Source organism: Rhinopithecus bieti, unplaced genomic scaffold (assembly GCF_001698545.2).
Source record: "Rhinopithecus bieti isolate Rb0 unplaced genomic scaffold, ASM169854v2 scaffold_47707, whole genome shotgun sequence".
In the NCBI taxonomy this organism is placed as follows: domain Eukaryota; kingdom Metazoa; phylum Chordata; class Mammalia; order Primates; family Cercopithecidae; genus Rhinopithecus; species Rhinopithecus bieti.
Window position 1 is genome coordinate 425805 of NW_016819117.1, and position 21515 is coordinate 447319.

Consider the following 21515-nt stretch of genomic DNA (forward strand, 5'->3'; position numbering starts at 1 on the left):
ATCCACTCACCCATCCATCCACTCACCCATCCATTTACTCACCCATCCATCCACCCATCCATCCACTCACCCATCCATCCACTCACCCATCCATTTACTCACCCATCCATCCACCCATCCACCCACTCACCTATCCACACACCCATCCACCCACTCACCCATCCAATTACCCATCCATCTACCCATCACCCACTCACACATCCACACACCCATCCATCCACTCACCCATCCAATTACTCACCCATCCATCCACCCATCCATCCACTCACTCATCCATTTACTCACCCATCCATCCACCCATCCACCCACTCACCTGTTCATGCACCCATCCATCCACTCACCCATCCAACCATCCATGCACCCGTCCATCCACCCACTCACCCATCCACCGCCCCATCCATCCACTCACCCACCCATTTATCCATCCATCCATGCACCCACCCATTTACCCACTCACTCACCCACCCACACGTCCATCCACCCACTCATCCATCCATTTACCCACCCAACCATCCATGCACCCACCCATCCACCCACTCACCCATCCACCCCCCCATCCATCCACCCACCCATCCATCCGCTCACCTGCCCATTCATCCCCACCTACCCACCTACCCATCCATCCGTCCATCCACCCACTTGCCCATCCACCCACCCANACCCACTCACCCATCCACCGCCCCATCCATCCACTCACCCACCCATTTATCCATCCATCCATGCACCCACCCATTTACCCACTCACTCACCCACCCACACGTCCATCCACCCACTCATCCATCCATTTACCCACCCAACCATCCATGCACCCACCCATCCACCCACTCACCCATCCACCCCCCCATCCATCCACCCACCCATCCATCCGCTCACCTGCCCATTCATCCCCACCTACCCACCTACCCATCCATCCGTCCATCCACCCACTTGCCCATCCACCCACCCATTTATTCATCCATCTATCCACCCATCCATCCATTCACCCACTCATCCATCCATGCACCCACCCATCTACCCACTCACCCACCCATCAATCCACTCATCCACCCATTCATCCACCCACCACCTGCCTGCCCATCCATCCAACTACCACTCCCTCACCCATCCACCCATTCATTTATCCACCCACCCACCCATTCATCCATTTACTTATCCACCGCAACCACACATCCATCCACTCTCCCAGCCACCCATTCATCCATCCGTTCATCCACCCACCCACCTACCTCTTCCTTCCTTCCTTCCTTCCTTCCTTCCTTCCTTCCTTCCTTCCTTCTCTCCTTGACTGTTATGTAGTAGGTGCTGAGCTTTAAAGGAGAAGGAGATAGACTCAGCCCTGAGCTCCATCAATACATAAGGAAAGGGCAAAACAGGACAAGTACAGGGGACCATGAGAACCAGCACAGGGACCCAACCTGCCCTGTGGTCAGTGGAGGCTTTCTGAGGAAGTGGAGCCCTTGAGATATTTCCACTGAGTCTTGAGCAGGGTTCTGGTGAGTCTTGTGTTCACCAGGATAGAGTTTCCACTGAGTCTTGTCTTTGAGCAGCTCATCTCTCGCTCAGTTAGATGTCATCATCCTTCATTTCTTCACTCAGTCTAAAGGATCCTACCTGGATGGCTCCATCTTGCTCTTTTCCCTCTGAACCTGAGTGAGTGGTAGTGCTTAGGAGACACCTGGGACAGGTCTGAGACATGCCTGAGGCAGGCAGAACCACTGGTTCCATATACAGCCCTCTCACAGCTGTGAGTCCCAGGACTCGGTGAGCAGTAGGGTGCCGAACTCATCCTGGTTTGTCTGGACATTTCCAGTTCTTGCACTGAAAGTCCCATGTCCTGGGAAGCCCCTCAGTCCTGGGAGAACCAGGATGGGTGATCATCTAGTGGGCAGGTATGGAAGGTTCCCCACTGCCCATGCCCATCTGTGGAGAAGAACATGCTTTGTGGTGTGGATGTGGTGTGGAGTGGGGGTGGAACATGAGCCATGGCTCACAACATGAGCCATGTGTCCCTGGGTGGCCTTACGAGCTCAACAAGCTTGGGGCCATGACTGTACTTGGCCTTCACCCACAACTTAAATTATCCTGAACACAGACCAGATACTCAATGAGTATTTGCTGATTGAACACATAAGTGAATGAGTGAATGAATGAATGAAGGTGAAACAGGGAATGTTTGCTCCAGACAGAACAGACTCAAGTCTCTGAGATATTTCAGAGCATCGAATAGAGCATTGAACCAAATGAAGGCTCAGTGGTAACGAAAACAGGCTGGGCAGCAGCAGGAAGCTCAGGGTCATCATTGCTCTCTTTAAATTGCTCCAGTGGTGAGAATAATTTCTACAGGAGACCCACTGGCAGGAAGGGCAAAGGGGTAGCCAACAGGGAGGTAAGCACGGAAGAGACCTCAGGAGCCCCAGGCAGCTCTGATCTGTCATCTGGCAGCTATTGTGGGTTCTGTGCAGGTGGAGTCATTGCTAAGCAGGGGGGCCCTGAGTGCATGACATGGGAGACCTGACTGCTCAGCTTGAGTATATCATTAGGACTGTGGTTGATGCTAATGACTGCAACCTTGAGTTATCAAGACATGGTTGGCCGGGCGCGGTGGCTCAAGCCTGTAATCCCAGCACTTTGGGGGGCCGAGACGGGCGGATCACAAGGTCAGGAGATCGAGACCATCCTGGCGAACACAGTGAAACCCCGTCTCTACTAAAATACAAAAAACTAGCCGGGCAAGGTGGCGGGCGCCTGTAGTCCCAGCTACTTGGGAGGGCTGAGGCAGGAGAATGGCGGGAACCCGGGAGGCGGGAGCTTTGCAGTGAAGCTGAGATCTGCCACTGCACTCCAGCACCTGGGTGACAGAGAGCCGGAGACTCCGCCTTCAAAAAAAAAAAAAAAAAAAAAAAACAGACATGGTAGAAGTGTGTGTCAAGCTCATTTCTCTAAAAGATGCAGCACCCACCAGGATGGTTGAAGTTCAGAGGGAAGACATCCAGTCCTGGTGAGGACGTGGGCACGTAGAGCCTCATCCTCCTGATTGAAGCTTGTATTGCACAACCACTCCAAAGATGATTTGTGGTCCCACCTAAAGCTGGCATGCCAGTGACCTATGACCCAGCAATTCTGCTGCCAGAAGTCCACCCAGGTGAAATGCATGCTTGTGTTCACCAGGAGAGAAGGTTCTTTGTAGATCTCAAACAGGGAACTTTTCACACACCCCTCAAGAGTGGGTAGATAAACTGTGGTCTTTTCCCACTCTGAGATCCAGCTCAGTAATAAGGAGGAACCAGGCAGGCATGCTGAGCCCCTCCTGCAAAGGAGCATGGTAGGTGGCTCATTTGCATAAGTACAAGGTGATTTTTTTTTTTCCCCATACAGGGCAGCGAGAAAAACAGTTCAGGGCAGTTTCTTCCAAAATCAATTCAGAGCTATGTAGACCCACTGGAAAGCCAGGTCTCCAAAGCGGCTGGGGTTCCTCCCACTGAGTTGTGGGTGTATCCCCCCAGCTTCCAGCTAAAAATCAGGCCAGCTTCTCTCCAGAACTCAGGGTCCAGGTTCTGAAGTCTTCACATTCTGGAATGTTCCTCTCTACTCTGCAGATATGAATAAAATACCCCAAAACAGGTGAACTGCCATGAGGGCAGTCATGGTTACTTTCTGAGGCTTCATGGGGGCACCTGCAGGAGTGAAGCGGAAGGGAGGAGGCGAGGCGGCTCACAACCTCCCAATTCCCCTGCACGGTGAGTTTCTCATCTCTCTCAGTACCGGGGATGTCTTGGCAGGGGAAGATTCTGTGAGAAAGAGGAGACTTAGCCTCTGTCAGGGCTTTGGTGCTCATCTGTTCTGAAATGGGGCCCTGAGCACCCTAGAGTCAGGGCTGGGGGGCAGAGGGGAAAGGAAGGGAGTGGGGGCCGTGACGGTGACAGTGACTACGTGTGGAGGGTGTCTGGGTGCTCGGCCCTTTTCCAGCTTGATCTCAACAAAGGCACGGAGGGCTCACGGGACTGGGGCGAGTTTTCACCCCATTTAACAGAAGAGGGACCCTGACTCCACTTCTTAGTAATTTACCCACAGTCTACCCCTCACAGCCGGGGCCCAAGCCCAGGAAGAGGAGTGGTGGGGATGGGGCCAGGATCTGCTGCACTGCCAAGGCCGCAGCACGCCCGGGGCCACACCCACACCCTGCACGGGGCTTCCTCCCTCTCAGGGAGGAGAAAGGAGCGTGCTGTGTCTCTGAACGGGAGGAGGCTCTCGGGCGCAGACCCCAGAGCTCTGTCTCCCCTCTGGACATGCCTGGGCAGCATCTCCTGCGCCCTGTCAGCCCCCACACCAGCCCCTTTGGGGAAGGGTCCTCGGGTGTCTTAGGGAAGAGGAGGGTCTGTGGCTCAGAGCAGCCCCTGCTTCTCCCTGGGCCCCTGAGGGAGGGTCCACAGGCACAGATGGCCGCCCAGGCTGGGCGTTACAAGCACATCCAGGGACCAGGCACCTCCAACAGCTGTCGGTGCCTGCAGGGGCCCTGGGTGCTGAGCCTGCCCGCCTCCTCCACGGTGTCCAGCACGGGAGGTTGCCGGCGGCAGGAGCTGCAGGGAGGCTGGGCAACCTGAGCAGGAAGCATCCGGCTGGAGCATTTCCTTTCATTAAATACCCGTCCGGCTCCTCGCCCGGGGAGGAGGCAGGTCACAGGCTGTCCCCGGGCCTCACCGCTTCAGGAATGTACGCGGTGTCAGGGGAGCTGCGGTGCCGTCACCGGGAGGAAGACAGAAGCTGGGGTGGCGGAGGTGGGCGTCCGCTCCCATCTGGCAGAAAAGTCATCTTCTTGCAGGACAGGGACGGAACCAGCTGAGCTTCCTTTGAAAATGAGACAGATGACATTTCAATCTTCCATGGGGTCTGGAGGCCTCACTGCACCCCCGCCTCCCGCTCCACATGCCCGCTTGTGAGGTTCGGGGCACGGCTCCCCTGGGGAGGGCTCCCTGTCACCTGTTCCTCCCATCTGAGAGCTCGCCGGAGGGCTGTGGGTGGCAGCGGGCGCGGCAGATCCGGCGTGTGGGCGCTGGACTGCTCCTACCTCCCTGCTGCGGTGCCCTTGGTTACCAAACAGCCTGTGCGGGGGCTGGTTTGCAGGAAGCCCCCAGAGAGTCCCCACCCAAATCCTCCTTTATTTTAAATCTGTGAAGCTCACGTCTGCTAAACCGACCCCCAACCCCCCAGCCTAAGCTCCGAAAATGCTGTGGGAGAAGGAGCTCTGCTTGGAGTCGGAGGGGTGCAGGGACCCCGGGTGGGGCAGCTCCTGATGGTCCCTGCCGGGTAGCTCGGGCCGGGCCTGCCAGGAGCTGGCTGAGACGCCGTTACTGTGTCTGGGAAATGGGTGCCCTGGGCCCCCTGCATGGCGTGTCAGAGGGCAGCGGGACAGACAGCAGGAGAGGAGCCTGTGGCTGGAACCAGGCAGGTGGCACCCAGAGCCAGCTGGACAGGCCTGCGGGAGGCGTGAAGGTTGCTGGGTGCCAGGGTGGTGCTGGGCCCATGTCAAGAACCCCTGAACAGGGCTCAGACTCCAGATCAGGGTTCAAGGCCACAACCCTGGCAGGTCCTCACCTGCAGTGATACCAGCCTTGCAGAACCCATGGGGGGAAAGGGAAGGGCGTAGGTGCCCTCGGTGCCCGCAGGAGGCCCTGGGAGCTCTGGAGCAGGCAGGGGGGACACACCAGGTGCCCCACAGTGGGAGCAGCTGGAAGCTGTGAACTAGATTTGGGGACTGCCTCCTGGGTAGGTGCAGGACAGAAGGAACCCAGTGAGCGGCAGTGTGGGGCCCCTGCCTAGCCCATTTGTACAAACGGCCGAGTGCACCGAGTGTGGGGGTTCTCCAAGGCCCAAGGAGGTTCTTCTCTCTAAGAAGGACGGCAGGAAGGCCCAGAGGCCCAGGCAGCTGGTGCCGGTGGGGAAGCAGGCAGGGAGGAAGCTGACAGGCGGCAGAGGAGCCAGGGTGAACCACCTGGCCAGGACTGAGGAGGGGGGCCATGTGGCAAACTGCATCCAGATTTCAGAAAGAAAGAGGAAGGGGGAAGAGGAAAAGCCAGCTGGTTCCACGGAGCAAGCCGGCACGGGCATTCCCACGGGGCCGGATGGGAACCGAGTCGGATCACGTGTCTGCCTCTGGCATGGGGAGGAAGGGGCCCCTAGAAGTTGCTGCCTGAAGGGGACATTTCTCTTCCTGGGAGGAGGGAGAGTGGTGTCCACTCTCCTGGGCCCTGGAGTGTCCTTAGCCCTGAACCTGCCTCTCCTGTCCATCCCTCTCACTCTCGGCTCACATGCTGCCTCCTCCTGGAAGCCCTCCTAAACTGGCCCAGACGGAACCCTCTGATGGTCTCCTTCAAGGCCATGGTCACCATCAGTAATCACTGTGAGGGGTGGGACTGTGTGGATCCCAGTTTCCCCATCCCCAGGCTGTTCCTCCGTGAGGTCACAGCTGACCCTCGTGCCTCACGCCAGGCACACAGAGCTGCTCACCAGCCCCCGTGACCAGCTGAGCGGCTTCAAGCCACTGAGGGGTGGATGGAGGCTGGAATTTGGGCCAGAGTCTGGGTGGGAGACTCATGTCCTGGCCCCTGGGCTGAGCTCAGGACAGGTGCTGGAACCCGCGGTCAGAGGCTGATGTGGGGTAGGGCTCTATGGACCTTCAGGGCTTCCCAAGAGCAGGGAGGCTCTTCTGGGGCAGCCCAGCAGGCAGGGGCCAGGCAGGTCCAGGTAGCGTGGGCTCCCTGGGGCTTCTGAGAGCCTGGCCTGGGAGGGTGGCAGGGGCTGTGCCTCCCTGGGGGTGCCCACACTTTGGGACAGCTGCTGGTGCTTCCCTGGCCCTTCCTGGTGCCCGCAGGCTCAGGGTCCCCAGATCAAGATGCACGGGGCCGGGACTCCATTTAACCTCAGACAAGACTGAGGTGGGGCCGGCAGCTGGAGAGCTGAGGCTGCACCTGCCGCCCCCTGTGAGGGCCGCGTCCCGTCCCTGGGAAGTGCCGACTGGGAGGCCGCTGAGTGTAGTGTCTCCCGACCCCAGGAAGGTTCCCAAGTTTGGGATGAATTCCTTCTCCCGCCCAAGTTTCTTAGCGACCTTGACAAGTGGCCCGGACAGCTGGCTCTCCAGCCAGGGCCGGAGGAAGGAGTGCTGTTGACCATGGGACCCGGGATGGGGACCCCAGTTCCCTGACCTCCAGCCAGAAGCCCCCAGGCCCCTGCGATGCCGCGTACACAGCGCACTCCCCGTGGCCTCAGCTGGGAGATAACCTGGGTCTGGGTGGGAACCTCGCTTCTCAGGCCGTGTGGGTTAAACTCGGGGATCTCGACCTGCTTTGGAAAATCGAAACCGTATTTTCACTCCTGGAGCTCCCCAAAGTGTTTGAACCTGGACTCGGAAAGCTCGTTTGGACACAGACGCAGTTTCTCCCCGGCAGATTCCATTTTCCCCGGAATGCCAGCGGGAAAGTCGGCAGGAAGCCGGGCTGGAGGTGTGGGGGGGCAAGCAGAGTTGGGGTGCAGGGAACATGTGCCCCTGGCTCTGCGCAGTGGCTGTGGGCCCTGGGCTCCTCAGTCAGCCCACCTGGGCTGCTCCTGTCCTGAAGACCAGGCCGTGCAGAGCAGGTTTCACAGGAGAGGACGCACATCCCAGCTCGTGACACGGCAGGGGCTGCTTCCGGCCTAGAAGGAAGGACAGCAGCGCTGTCTCCGTGACTGGGGAGAGGCAGCTGATGGCTCCATTTGGGGGGTGGCCGGGAAAGGCCCCCAGGACCCTGACACCTGTAGCTGTCTAAAGTCTGTGAAATTCGAACCACTGTTGGCCACGGCGTCCTTGGCTCCAACGCGCAGGCTGCCCAGTGGTGCCTCCAGGAAAAACTTCTGGGTGTGAGGGGCAGAGATGGCTGTGAAGTGAAGCCTGGAGGTTGGGGAGTGTCCACTTGAGGATCAGCCTGTCGGGGTTCGGCCCAGGGGTCCCCAAGCTGTGGGACATTCAGAGCTAAAGCCAGGAGAGTCCCAGGCAGACATGTGGATGGTGGGTCTCCCCTCTTCAGCTCCCCAGGCACTGGCCTTTCGGGTCTGGAGGTGCTGCCCCTCCAATTCAGTGGGGTGGGGCCCTGCCTCAGTGCCCCCGGGCACGGCAGCTAAGAGCACCTGGCTGGAGCGCTGAGGGCCCCCAGACCTGGGGCCCAGGTGGCCTGGAGATGCCTCGTTAGCTCGGCATTTACCGTGAGATGGGCAGTTCCAGATGCCTGGAGCTGAGGGCCTGGCTGCGGGTGTGTGGCAGTGCCACATGGCTGCCCGGGTAAAGTGCCACGACCTGGGTGGTTTAGAAAACAAACCTGTCCTCTCACAGCTCTGGAGGCCAAAAGTCTGAGATCGAGGCTTGGGCAGGGCCACGTTCCCCACAGAGGTTCCAGAGGAGGATCCTTTCTGCCTCTTCCAGCTCCTGGTGGCTCCAGGTGCCCATTGGCTTGTGGCCACATCGCTCCAACCTCTGCCCCGGCTTCATGCTGCCGTCTCCTCTGCACGTCTGTCTTCGCCTCTGCTCCTACGAGGACACCCCTCGCAGGATTTAGGCCCCACCCAGATAACCCAGGATGNGATCAGGGTTCAAGGCCACAACCCTGGCAGGTCCTCACCTGCAGTGATACCAGCCTTGCAGAACCCATGGGGGGAAAGGGAAGGGCGTAGGTGCCCTCGGTGCCCGCAGGAGGCCCTGGGAGCTCTGGAGCAGGCAGGGGGGACACACCAGGTGCCCCACAGTGGGAGCAGCTGGAAGCTGTGAACTAGATTTGGGGACTGCCTCCTGGGTAGGTGCAGGACAGAAGGAACCCAGTGAGCGGCAGTGTGGGGCCCCTGCCTAGCCCATTTGTACAAACGGCCGAGTGCACCGAGTGTGGGGTTCTCCAAGGCCCAAGGAGGTTCTTCTCTCTAAGAAGGACGGCAGGAAGGCCCAGAGGCCCAGGCAGCTGGTGCCGGTGGGGAAGCAGGCAGGGAGGAAGCTGACAGGCGGCAGAGGAGCCAGGGTGAACCACCTGGCCAGGACTGAGGAGGGGGGCCATGTGGCAAACTGCATCCAGATTTCAGAAAGAAAGAGGAAGGGGAAGAGGAAAAGCCAGCTGGTTCCACGGAGCAAGCCGGCACGGGCATTCCCACGGGGCCGGATGGGAACCGAGTCGGATCACGTGTCTGCCTCTGGCATGGGGAGGAAGGGGCCCCTAGAAGTTGCTGCCTGAAGGGGACATTTCTCTTCCTGGGAGGAGGGAGAGTGGTGTCCACTCTCCTGGGCCCTGGAGTGTCCTTAGCCCTGAACCTGCCTCTCCTGTCCATCCCTCTCACTCTCGGCTCACATGCTGCCTCCTCCTGGAAGCCCTCCTAAACTGGCCCAGACGGAACCCTCTGATGGTCTCCTTCAAGGCCATGGTCACCATCAGTAATCACTGTGAGGGGTGGGACTGTGTGGATCCCAGTTTCCCCATCCCCAGGCTGTTCCTCCGTGAGGTCACAGCTGACCCTCGTGCCTCACGCCAGGCACACAGAGCTGCTCACCAGCCCCGTGACCAGCTGAGCGGCTTCAAGCCACTGAGGGGTGGATGGAGGCTGGAATTTGGGCCAGAGTCTGGGTGGGAGACTCATGTCCTGGCCCCTGGGCTGAGCTCAGGACAGGTGCTGGAACCCGCGGTCAGAGGCTGATGTGGGGTAGGGCTCTATGGACCTTCAGGGCTTCCCAAGAGCAGGGAGGCTCTTCTGGGGCAGCCCAGCAGGCAGGGGCCAGGCAGGTCCAGGTAGCGTGGGCTCCCTGGGGCTTCTGAGAGCCTGGCCTGGGAGGGTGGCAGGGGCTGTGCCTCCCTGGGGTGCCCACACTTTGGGACAGCTGCTGGTGCTTCCCTGGCCCTTCCTGGTGCCCGCAGGCTCAGGGTCCCCAGATCAAGATGCACGGGGCCGGGACTCCATTTAACCTCAGACAAGACTGAGGTGGGGCCGGCAGCTGGAGAGCTGAGGCTGCACCTGCCGCCCCTGTGAGGGCCGCGTCCCGTCCCTGGGAAGTGCCGACTGGGAGGCCGCTGAGTGTAGTGTCTCCCGACCCCAGGAAGGTTCCCAAGTTTGGGATGAATTCCTTCTCCCGCCCAAGTTTCTTAGCGACCTTGACAAGTGGCCCGGACAGCTGGCTCTCCAGCCAGGGCCGGAGGAAGGAGTGCTGTTGACCATGGGACCCGGGATGGGGACCCCAGTTCCCTGACCTCCAGCCAGAAGCCCCAGGCCCCTGCGATGCCGCGTACACAGCGCACTCCCCGTGGCCTCAGCTGGGAGATAACCTGGGTCTGGGTGGGAACCTCGCTTCTCAGGCCGTGTGGGTTAAACTCGGGGATCTCGACCTGCTTTGGAAAATCGAAACCGTATTTTCACTCCTGGAGCTCCCCAAAGTGTTTGAACCTGGACTCGGAAAGCTCGTTTGGACACAGACGCAGTTTCTCCCCGGCAGATTCCATTTTCCCCGGAATGCCAGCGGGAAAGTCGGCAGGAAGCCGGGCTGGAGGTGTGGGGGGGCAAGCAGAGTTGGGGTGCAGGGAACATGTGCCCCTGGCTCTGCGCAGTGGCTGTGGGCCCTGGGCTCCTCAGTCAGCCCACCTGGGCTGCTCCTGTCCTGAAGACCAGGCCGTGCAGAGCAGGTTTCACAGGAGAGGACGCACATCCCAGCTCGTGACACGGCAGGGGCTGCTTCCGGCCTAGAAGGAAGGACAGCAGCGCTGTCTCCGTGACTGGGGAGAGGCAGCTGATGGCTCCATTTGGGGGGTGGCCGGGAAAGGCCCCAGGACCCTGACACCTGTAGCTGTCTAAAGTCTGTGAAATTCGAACCACTGTTGGCCACGGCGTCCTTGGCTCCAACGCGCAGGCTGCCCAGTGGTGCCTCCAGGAAAACTTCTGGGTGTGAGGGGCAGAGATGGCTGTGAAGTGAAGCCTGGAGGTTGGGGAGTGTCCACTTGAGGATCAGCCTGTCGGGGTTCGGCCCAGGGGTCCCCAAGCTGTGGGACATTCAGAGCTAAAGCCAGGAGAGTCCCAGGCAGACATGTGGATGGTGGGTCTCCCCTCTTCAGCTCCCCAGGCACTGGCCTTTCGGGTCTGGAGGTGCTGCCCCTCCAATTCAGTGGGGTGGGGCCCTGCCTCAGTGCCCCGGGCACGGCAGCTAAGAGCACCTGGCTGGAGCGCTGAGGGCCCCAGACCTGGGGCCCAGGTGGCCTGGAGATGCCTCGTTAGCTCGGCATTTACCGTGAGATGGGCAGTTCCAGATGCCTGGAGCTGAGGGCCTGGCTGCGGGTGTGTGGCAGTGCCACATGGCTGCCCGGGTAAAGTGCCACGACCTGGGTGGTTTAGAAAACAAACCTGTCCTCTCACAGCTCTGGAGGCCAAAAGTCTGAGATCGAGGCTTGGGCAGGGCCACGTTCCCCACAGAGGTTCCAGAGGAGGATCCTTTCTGCCTCTTCCAGCTCCTGGTGGCTCCAGGTGCCCATTGGCTTGTGGCCACATCGCTCCAACCTCTGCCCCGGCTTCATGCTGCCGTCTCCTCTGCACGTCTGTCTTCGCCTCTGCTCCTACGAGGACACCCCTCGCAGGATTTAGGCCCCACCCAGATAACCCAGGATGACCCCACTGCAAGATCTTTTGTTCAATTACATCTGCAGAGACCACTTCCCAACCAGGCCAGAGCCACCGATTTCCAGGGTCAGCTGTGGACACCCTTCAGCCTGAAACATCATCTCATCCACACCTCCCATCGCCACTGTGGAGGGGAAGTTCAAGTTCTCACTGACTGCCCTGTACCATTTCTCCAGGGAACCCTGGATGTCCACAGAGGGGCCGGTGGCTGCCCCTGGCCCGTCATGGGGCCCCAGCTCTGACACCCGAGCTTCCAAATTCACTTGTTTAGATTTTCAGGAACGTTTTTTCTTCCCAGGGCACCGTGTGCCTTTCCAGGGAGCCCTGGGGGTGGGGGCACGGAGTGCTCCCCTGGGTCTCCCAGGGGCTTCTGCTGCCCGAGGGGTCCGTCCAAACTGTACATCAGATCTGCCGCTGCTGCCCTCCTGCCCCGGCGGGAAACTGACACCTCCGGGAGCTCTTGGTGGTGAGCCGTGTGTGGAGAGCTCCTTGCTCTGGGGGCCCTGTCACTTGGGCGCAGTTCAGGGTCCCTTGGTGGTGAGCCATGTGTGGAGCTCCTTTCTCTGGTGGCCCTGTCACCTGGACACGGTTCAGGGTTCCTCAGAGCTGGACATGTGGTGGGAGGGAGGCCCAGCCCCACTTCTGGGCTCTCTGAGGCTCCACTAATCTTGGGAGGGGAGAGAGGCTGAATTCCTGGTGGTGACCTGAGGACTCACACAGGTAAACCGAGCAAGACCGTGGGACCATGGCACCCCATACCTGTGCACCTGCCGCAGCCCGATGTCCATCCCGGGGAAGGGACCCACACCTGTGCACCTGCCGCAGCCCGAGGTCCATCCCGGGGAAGGACCCACACCTGTGCNTGCTCTGGGGGCCCTGTCACTTGGGCGCAGTTCAGGGTCCCTTGGTGGTGAGCCATGTGTGGAGCTCCTTTCTCTGGTGGCCCTGTCACCTGGACACGGTTCAGGGTTCCTCAGAGCTGGACATGTGGTGGGAGGGAGGCCCAGCCCCACTTCTGGGCTCTCTGAGGCTCCACTAATCTTGGGAGGGGAGAGAGGCTGAATTCCTGGTGGTGACCTGAGGACTCACACAGGTAAACCGAGCAAGACCGTGGGACCATGGCACCCCATACCTGTGCACCTGCCGCAGCCCGATGTCCATCCCGGGGGAAGGGACCCACACCTGTGCACCTGCCGCAGCCCGATGTCCATCCCGGGGGAAGGGACCCACACCTGTGCACCTGCCGCAGCCCGAGGTCCATCCCGGGGGAAGGACCCACACCTGTGCCCCCGCACAACCTCACTCCTGCGCAGGCTGGAAAGAACTTGGACACACGCGGTCCGGAGTGTGGGTAGCGACAGCAGCCCCCACTGAAGCAGCCCCAAGGTCCATCACCGCGTGAAGGGACCCACGGACACGGCTCATCCTTACCGTGGAATGTGAGCCACCAAAGGGGGAGGCCTCGGCTCAGCCGCCGCAGGGACGGACTCAACACATGCCGAGCGGAAGAAGCCAGCCCTGAGAGACCACCTGCGATTCCACCTGCAGAAATGCTGGAAAGGGAGGTCCGCAGACGCGAGAGCTGGATTAGGGGGACGGCCAAGGGGCGAGGGGTTTCCTTCCGGATAAAATTGCCCTGGAACGAGATGCGGGGCAGGGGGAGGTGGCTGCAAGATACTGCGGCTCTGCTGGATGCCATGGTACTGCATGCTGTGAACGGCTAATTCTATGCTATGTGGATCTCACCTCAATCAAATAATTGGAAGATTCCCAGCAGCCGAGATGACTCATGTTCGGGGGTGACTCATCCAGGCCACTGGCATTACATCGCTTAAAGACAAGCCTGACCTTTGCCCAGAAGCCTCAAGACCACAGTGGCCTCCCACGGCAGAGGGCAGTGCCGAGGGGCCGGTGTTCATCCAGCTCACAGGACAGGCCTGAAGCGCAGCTATTTCCTCTGCCAAGCAGGGGATGCGTGCTCGGCCCTCCCTGGCCAGGGGCGGCTCTAAGTTTGGAAAAATGAAAGTCCCATGGGAGGGTGGGCCCCTGGGGTGGGATCCTGGAGCCAGGGCCAGGTCAAGGTGTGGGTCGAGAGACGCAGGGGCCTTCCCTGTAGCTGGCATGGAGTGATGGGGAGGGGGGTGCTGGGTAAGAGGGAGCTATACAGGCCACAAGAGGGGTCCCCAGCCTCTAGCACCTTGGCCATGGCCTTGGGGGGGCATCCTGGTGTCCCCATAGAGTTGCCATGTCCAGGGACTGAGCTTCAAATGGGGAACCGGGCGGGGTCCAGAGACCCAGAGACCTTGCACTCACACGGCTGGACCCCACCTGCTGCCACAGCCCCTCATGGCTGCTGTCCTTGGAGGAAGAGGGACACGGGAGGCTGCGACCCCTCATGGCTGCTGTCCTTGGAGGAAGAGGGACATGGGGGGCTGCGACTCCACAGGCTGCTGTCCTTGGAGGAGGAGGCAGGGGCCACGGCAGGCACAGAGGGACCAGCCCAAGGGCCCCTCAGGGGTCTGGAGGGCTCTTCCCCCTCCGAGGTCGCCCACTGACCTGGTCCAAGGACCCTCTGCTGGCCTATGTGGACCCTCTGGGCGTGAAGCACACGGGGCAGTGGGTGGCGCTGATGGAGCAGCCTTCTGGAACGTTCCGTCCTGGCTTGCGCCAGCCCCGCGTGTGGCCCCGGGAGCTCAATTTCCTGACAACACTCAGTCCTGAAGTTTCCTGCCCCCTGAGAACCATCCGTGAGTGTTTTGTGGTTACGAAAAACAAAAAGAAAACAAAACCAAAACCTGTTGTTTTTCCCAAGGTGAGCGTGAGCGCCCTGCGAGGAGGCCCAGGCGATTGCCCGCCCTGCACACGCGTCTCGGAGCCCAGAGCACGGCGGGCACGGGAGTGACCGGCAAGCCCGGCCCTGGCCCCAGCCCCACTCCTGGGCCTGGGTCAATATTGATTCAGGGAAGGTGGCTCCAGCCTTGCCCATGGTGGGGGGAGCGTGTGGGGTGCCCCAGGAGGCTGCCCAGAGAGACCCCTGGAGCTGGGGATCCATAGAGACACTCAGGCAGGGGAGCGGGTGAAGATGGGGGAGTGAGAAGATAGGGGGGCTGGGCGCCGTGGCTCACGCCTGTAATCCCAGCACTTTGGGAAACCGAGGGGGGGAAATTGCTTGATCTCAGGAGTTCAAGACCAGCCCGGCAACATGGCAAGACCCCATCTCTACAAAAAATACAGCAATTAGCCGGGCGTGGTGGTGTGTACCTGTAGTCCCAGCTAATCAGAGGCTGAGGTAGGAGGTTCGCTGGGGCCCAGGAGGCAGAGGCTGCAGTAAGCGGAGATCACAGCGCTGCCCTCTAGCCTGGGCAACAGAGTGAGATCCTATCTCAAGAAAAAAAAAAAGATGGGGAGGGGGTAGATATGGGGGAGGGGACAGAGAATGAAGAGATGGGGTGTTCCTGGAGAGGCCCCAGGTTCCCCTGGCCCGGCTGGCTCTCTTCACAGCATCCTGAACCCAAGGCCTCTTCAGCTTCTTCTTGCTTACCTCCTAAGACAGAGAGCTCACTCCCTATGCAGGCCTCCTGTGCTGGGGCTGGGCGGCTTGAGTGTGGCAAAGTGTCTGATTCCTCCTTCTTCCTTCAGCTGTGCCCCCAGGGTCTGGAGCGACAGAGCTGGGTGTGTTTCGAAGCCCCTCACCGTGTCAGGGCAGGTGTGTCGGGGAAGGGGCTGGGCGCCAGCTTTTGTGGTCCTGTCCAGCAACCCCCACAAGGCTAGCGAGGGAGGTGGGTGTGAACAAGTGAGTGAATGGGTAAATGGGCGGATGGATGTGCGGTGTAGACCCAGGAGGACTCGGCGCTCCTTCTGTCCGGAGAGGAGTGAACCCGCCCCGCAGGCCTGATTGGCAGGTTTTATTCCAGCATCCACGGCGGCCGAGCCGAGTGTTATAAAAACACGGGAGAGTACGTCAGAACAGGCAGCGCCACGCTTTGCGGCAAGGTGACAGGTTAAACAAATCCCTCCTCAGAATTTACTGCCTTCATTTTTGCTTCAGAGCGACGCCCTGCCGCCAGACGTATTTCATGCAGAAATACCTGCCCTGGGCGCCCTGGGGGCAGGACGCCTGCTCATAGAAGGCAGCTCTAGACTTTTCTATGAACAAAGGGACCGTCCTGGCTAACACAGCGAAACCCCGTCTCTACTAAAAATACAAAAAATTAGCTGGGCGAGGTGGCGGCACCTGTAGTCCCAGCTACTCGGGAGGCTGAGGCAGAAGAATGACGTGAACCCGGGAGGCAGGGCTTGTAGTGAGCCGAGATCGCACCACTGCACTCCAGCCTGGGAGACAGACAGAGACTCCGTCTCAAAAAAACAAAACAAAACAAAAAACAAAAAAAGACAAAAAAACCCAAACCAAGTCCTTTACAGAAAGACATTTGTAAAACTTACTTTCCAGCCACCAGAAAATTGGGGGGTAAAAGGGAATTTCCATCTGAAGTGGGCAGTGATGATTTTATTTCTTGACTGTGTGCTGATTCTGTTTTTTGGAAACTGTGTGGGGAGGGGAGGCGGGGGTGCTGGGGGTCCGTGCCACACTTCACCATCCACTGGGAGCTGGGCCCCCTGCCTCCCGCCCCATCAGGAATGGGGTGAGGCATTGGCCCATGGGGATCACAAGGCCGATGGGACTTTAGAGAGGGTTGGGGCCAAGCTTCAGGGATTGGGCACATGGGGTGAGATTTGGGTTATGAGAGTTGGACCCCTCCCCTGCATCCACCACTCAGCCCCCAGCCCCCTGTGCCAGGGGAGGGCTCTGTCCTGGGACGGTTGATGTGGGCTCTTGGGACAGAACGGTCGCTGGGCCTTGGATGGGTCCTGGGACCTGTCCTGTCCCTGCAGCATGTCAGCCGTCCAGCCTCACATTCCTGCTCTCTCTGCGGCCACCTTCCAGACAGAGCTTGGAGCTGAGCGGGTGACGCGGCCACCCTATCTGCCCTGTCCACAGAAACCGTCACCTGAGCTTGCTCCACATTCCAGACCAGGGCAGCGGGTTCCCCAAGGCTCCGTGGCCGTGGGATGTGAGGACCTGGAGCCTTCCCAGAGTAGGATGGAGTACAGCAAGGCGGGAGGGGTGGTGGGCAGCGAGTCCAGTGCCCTCTTCTAGATGGGGACAGGCTTTGGTGCTGGGGGGCAGAGGGCTGGGCCCCGGGATCATGGAAGGACAGGCCCTGGTAGCCAGTCCACCAAGTCATCCCTCCCAGGCCTCAGGGAACACGCCCGGGGTCCTCATGCCTCTTGGGAGCCTGCAAAGGTATTTATTTAGAGCTCTGGGGTGCGGCCAAGTGAAGGCTGGAGGGGGCATTTCCAGGTGGCAGCTCCTGGCCTCTAAGGGGGATCCCAGTGCCTCTCTGGTCCTGTGGGTGTGAGTCAGCGGGGCACACAGGGGAGGCTATGGGTGGCGGCTATGCCTCGGTCTGGCCAGACGGGTCACGTCTCCACCAGGCGCCTGAAATAGCTCTCTGGGGCATCCAGCTCAGGGAAGAGGGTGTGGATGCCCTGCAGGACGGACGTGGCTGGAGCTGCAGCAGCCCTGCCAGGTAACTGGGACCCCACCCAGCGACACACTCTCTGGCCCAGAAGCCAGTAGCCGACCGTGCCCCATCCCTCCCCATTACAGCCCTTCATCCTTCTCCCACTCCTGCCTGGCTCTGCTGTGCCCTCGAGGGGAACCTGGCCAGCTTGGTGCCAAGTGCTGTAACTCCAAGCAGGCAGTGTCCCTCCCACAGCCCGGGAGGGGTGGGGGCTCCTGGGATGCTCCCACCTGGGCCTCCAAACTCTAGCAGGGATCCCTGCTGTCTGAACCCCCCTGGCTGACCCCACAGCCCCTGGCCCCGTTTCCTGGTACACTCTATCTCTGTCCCTGATGGAGCTCCAACCCCTCACTCCCCTCTCCTCATCACCAAGTCCCGGGGCCCAGGCTTCCCAGTTGGGCAGTGGAAAACCAGGACATCCTTGGAGGACTCAGGAGTCCTCAGGAGTCCCTTCAAGGGGGCCGTGATGGCCGAGGGCCCAGGGTGATGGATGGGGGTGGACGTCGGTGCCTACCAGGCAGTCGCCAAGCTGGGCTGAGTTTTGGAAATGACCTCAGCTTCACAGACAGGGGCACAGAGGGCAGGACCTGGGGCCTGTGGGAGGGGACGGCCTTTGAGAGTCTCCAGTGAGGACCCACGGGGCGGTGGCCCTGATGAGGACACCTGTGTTTGTGTCTGGAGCTGCCATACAAAGTGCCACAGACTAGGAGTCTCAGGACAATAGAGTGTGCCCCTCACAGCTCTGGAGGCCAGAGGGCCAAAGTCTAGCGTCTGGCAGGGCTGGTTTCTTCTGAGAGCCCCAGGGAAGATGCTCCTGGCCTCTGCCAGCACCTGCTGCTGCCCGTGCTCCCTGGCTGGTGGCTGCATTGCTCTGCCTGCGTGTTTGTGGGACCCCGTGAGCCTCTCCTCTCTTCTCCTCCTTATAAGGGCACTTGGGCTAAGACCTACTGACCCCATCCTTGAACCAGTTACACCTGCCATGACGCTATTTCCAAATAAAGGCAGGTCCTGAGGCTCTGAGGACATGAGTCTTGAGGGACACAGTTCAACCCACTACAGCGCCCAGTTGTAGTTCAGGAAGTTGAGGTCCAGAGAGATGGGGGAGCCCCCAGACTCACCCACACCGGGGACCTGTCGCAGGTGGAGACCCCCAGACACTGGAGGGAGTGATCTGGTTTTGGGGGTCACCCAGGGAGCTGGAGAACACAGGGAACTGGAAAGAAGTGGTCAGGGTTGCTGCCTCAGGTAGGCGTCTGCCAAGGAGACCGTGGAGGTCTCAGGGATGGTGAGAGGCAGAGGGTCCATGAGCCAGGCCGGATGGTAAGCCAGAATTGGGCTTTGAGAGGTGGCTTTGGGCTGTGATTTAAATAAAGGAAGGGGCCAGGTACAGTGGTTCACACCTGTCATCCCAGCACTCTGGGAGGCTGAGGAAGGCGGATCACATGAGGTCAGGAGTTTGAGACCAGCCTGTCCAAGATGGCGAAACCCCGTGTCTACTAAAAATACAAAAATTAGCCCAGTGTAGTCGTGGGCACCTATAATCTTTGGGAGGCCCAAGCGGGTGGATCACCTGAAGTCAGGAGTTCGAGACCAGCTTGGCCAACATGGTGAAACCTCATCTCTACTAAAAATACAAAAATCCACTTTGATAGGCTGAGGCAGGTGGGTCATGAGGTCAGGAGATCGAGATCATCCTGGCTAACACGGGGAAACCCCATCTCTACTAAAAATACAAAAAATTAGCCGGGCGTGGTGGTGGCGCCTGTAGTCCCAGCTACTTGGGAGGCTGAGGCAGGAGAATGGCGTGAACCCGGGAGGCGGAGCTTGCAGTGAGCCAAGATCGTGCCACTGCACTCTAGCCTGGGGGACAGAGAAAGACCGTCTCAAAAAAAAAAAAAAAAAAAAAAAAAAAAAAAAAAAAAATCAGCCAGGCATGGTGGTGGGCGCCTGTAATCCCAGCAACTTGGGAGGCTGAGGCAGGAGAATCGGTATAAATAAAGGAAGGGAATGTGTGGGGGAATGACGCAGGGAGACTCCAGGCCCGGAGGATGGGTCAGGCCCTGCACACAGCAGGTGCCCAGAGGATGCCAGCGGGAAGCATGTTGCTGAGAGGAGGCGAAGTGTCAGCGTGGGGCTGGCAGAGGGAGACACCAGCGAGGCAGGGCTGGCTGACCCAGGAGCTGCCCCAGGTGCCAGGAGTTTGAGTGGGCAGGAGCCCGAGAGCTCCCATCTGTGCCCACCTGTCAATTCCAGCGCCGGGCTCTGGGATGGAAAACCAGAGCAGCAGGTTGTTCTGGAGGGAGGCAAAGTGTCTCCAGGAGGCCGGGCGACAGCCCAGCCTGCAAGTAGAGGGGAGCCCGGCCCCAGTGCTGGGGGAGGAGCACGGGGCTCTGGGGTGCGATGGGGCACTCAGAGTCCCCAGGAAGGGGCATGGGGCGTGTGGATCCTGAAATTCAGTATGTGAGGGAGATGGGAGACAGGTCTGGAGGAGCCAGGGACACTAGGAGGGGCTGGGCCTGGGAGGCCTTCTAGCCCAGCCAGCGATGAAATCCCACAGGGACCTAGGAGAAGAGGGGGTATCCCGTGTGTGGGGCGGGGGCCAGGACTAGGAGAAGAGGGGTACCCTGCGTGCAGGGTGGGGCCGGGCCAGCCTTGCACATTGAAAATGCTTGCAAATGGGCCTCTGGGGCCTAGCAGGGTCCCCCAGGCAGTGCAGAGGCTATGCGGGGGCCTCTGCAGGGTCCTGGGCCGCCCTGTGCCTCTCAGCTGAGGGGGGGACCCAACGCTCCCAGGCCGCTGTGTCCACTGCGGATGGAGGGGCCTGGCCTGAAGGGAGTGTGCGGGGCGCACTGAGGGGGAAAGGCCAGCAGGAAGCGCTGCCCTGTGGCAAAGGCGGCGGGGAGAGAGGGATGCGACTGCACAGGTGCGGAGCCTGGCGTCTGGTCCCAACCCACTTCTGCTTTCTTACCCTGCAGCTGCCCAGGCACAGCCACAGGGAAGCCAGGCTGCGTTCACGGCATCTCCAGGAGAGACAGGGCCCCTTTCCGGCCCCCTGTTCAGCAAGTCCTCCCCACGGCTGGGGGAGGGGCCGGGCGTCGCAGCGACCCGTCTGATTGTGAGCCTATAAAAGTGGCTGGTCGGAAGCCGGGCGGAGGGAGCGGCAGGCGTGGAGGGGCCCTGGAGGACATGCTCCGTTAAAGTGGAGGGCCCCGGCGGCCACACGGTAGTGACGCCATAGTGCAAGGCATGGCCCATTCCTAAGCGGAAGAATGTGTGGAAACATGTGTGGCTGTGACATGGAACCCAGCAGCAGTCGCTGGGCAGGAGGGGCTGCAGTGTGTGGCCATGAGAGTGGCTCCAACCACACGGGCCCGGACTGAGGCTGTTCTCACTCAGGGGCCGCCTGCTCTGCGTCCACAAGGCCGTGGCCCCGTCCCGGGACAGGGCTGATCAGGTTCCCCCGCACTGTTGTGGCTTCCGTGTCTGTGGCAAAGTGAGACCCCCACCCCTGAGAGATGCACGGCAGGCGGGGCAGGTGGCCTCAGGTCTGTACGCCTTGCCACAGGCTTTTGGCTTTGCTGGTCTCCAGGCATGTGGGGAGACAGACGCTGGACAAGTGCATCCTATGCTGGGTTCCAGGGTGGTCCCAGGAGCGCCGGCAGTGAGCAGGTCAGGGCTGTGGGCACCGGGCTTGGTCCAGCAGGCAGGAGCAGCCCCGCCTGGGGGAGTCTCCCTGAAGGGAGACAGAGAAGATGCAGGGCAGAGACGCAGGGCAGAGACGCAGGGCAGAGTGGCAGGGCAGAGCGGCAGGGCAGAGACGCAGGGCAGAGCAGCAGGGCAGAGACGCAGGGCAGAGCAGCAGGGCAGAGCGGCCAGGGACCCAGAGGCTGGAAGAGGCAGGAAAGACCCTCCCCTGAGGCTTCCAGAGGGAGCCCAGTTCTGCTCACACCTCGATTTTAGGCCTGGTTTCCAGGTCCACTCTGCCCCTCCTGGGCTCAGTCCTGTGAGCTGACTGGGTGAGCCATGTCTGCAGGGCCAGGGCTCTGGGTATGGGCTTCTGAGGAGGGCCACTGTGAGTCTCGGTCTTCCAGTCTGTGGAGTGGGGTGACCTTGTTCTCTGATGCTGGCCGAGGGGGCCTCCTACAGCGTGGGCTGTGGCCTCCATGAGTCCACCTGCCCGTCTGTCTGGCTGGCCTGCCCTGCCAGAGGACTCAGTGCCCGAGGCCGGCTTCCCTATTCACCTAAGGGAGAACAGAGCCATGCCTCCCT